This window comes from Schistocerca americana, chromosome 2 (genome assembly GCF_021461395.2).
Source record: "Schistocerca americana isolate TAMUIC-IGC-003095 chromosome 2, iqSchAmer2.1, whole genome shotgun sequence".
Lineage (NCBI taxonomy): Eukaryota > Metazoa > Arthropoda > Insecta > Orthoptera > Acrididae > Schistocerca > Schistocerca americana.
The window spans coordinates 1,013,921,524-1,013,923,213 of record NC_060120.1 but is presented as its reverse complement, the minus strand read 5'-3'; positions in this window follow the sequence as shown (position 1 = coordinate 1,013,923,213).

Below are 1,690 nucleotides of genomic sequence, written 5' to 3'. Positions count from 1 at the left end.
CTATCAGAAAGAAACATAAATTACAAGAAAATAAAGTAATACTAAAGTGTAACAGAAATAACATCACATAGGACTGCTCTTTGACTGAGGTATCGTGATATTGGATATGATCCCCGCAGAGTGTTTTCACGTTGAAGTCCGGCTAAATAATCGACAGTTAGATCCAATTATGCACCATCAACAACATTAACTCCCATTTCTTCCATCCCACTGCAGGTGTGCCCATGGATCTGTCCTCTCTCTTTTCTTGTGTGTCTTCTACACCGCTGATATGCCAAAGCCACCTTCTCCTGCTCATTTCCTCCAGTATGCTTCTGACACTGCCTTCCCCGCACTCTACCCAACCCTCCCAACGATACCTCCACCTCCATCTCAATCAGTTCACCTCGCGGTGTAGCCAGTGGCTCCTCAAAACCAACCCTATCAAAAGCCAGGCAGTAGCTATAGGCCGAATCACCCACAGCTTCCGCCCCCACAACTATTACCTTACCATTTACGACCGTCTATCGGGATACTTAACACAATAAAATCCGTCGAACTAACACTTGGTCGGTGACTAACGTAGAAGCCCCATCTACTAATCATTCAACGGAAAGCTCACAATATGCTAAAATTACTAAAACTGTTAACTGGCCAAACATGGGGAGCCGGCCGCTGTGGCCGAGCGGCTCTAGGCGCTTCAGTCCCGGAACCTCACTGCTGCTATGCTCGCAGGTTCGAATCCTGCCTCGGACATGGATGTGTGTGATGTCCTTAGGTTAGTTAGATTTAAGTAGTTCTAACTCTAGGGGACTGATGACCTCAGATGTTAAATCCCATGGTGCTTAGAGCCATTTGAACCACTTTTCTTTAACACGGGGATTGCACCCTTCCACGATTTTCCACACATATATATTGCTGATCTGACCCATCATCTGAAATGCAAATGTGGCTAGAACTTTCCCTCGTACCTCCTTATATCATGCCCTCCACATCTTCGACCACCATGCACTTCGCCTAGCCCTTCAGATCCTATTAGCATTCCTCTCCTGAATGTTCTTCCTTTTAAACCCCTCTGCTCTACTCTTCCGCCTTGAACACCCTCGAGTATTGTACGTTACCAGTGTATTTCACATTACCTACCGGCTATTTTACCCATTGTTCACTCATCATGGTATTCTGCCGCACCTCTACTACCACATTGCCCCAGCACTACACTTCCACACTCTCCACGTCCTCTTCCAAAGAAACTTTCATCGCCTTCCTTTACCTGACCATGAAATCCGCCGTGATATATAGCCATCCTACTAGATCATGAAGGACGCACTCCTCATTGCCTGGTCATGGCTCCTTTCCTCTTCGCCCACATCTTAAGGTTTGGTCCGTAACAGCATTCTTCTTCACTCTCCAACATCCCTCCTCCAAACATCTGCCCACTCAAATATTCTATTACGCACTACCGCAACTACTGCATTCACACGATACCCCTACCCCTGGTTGTCTACATCCGCTCATCATTTTACTTGTTTATGTCCCTATCTTAACCAATCAACACATCGGTTTTTACATTTTAACTTATGCAAACAACTATATGTCTTTTATATTCTGTGAAATTTTCATTTGCCATTTCATATGGGTCAATATTTTAATTACTCAACGAATCAGCTTTTCGTGTTTTTAACTCATGGTGCTGACCATGTGTCTTGTTATT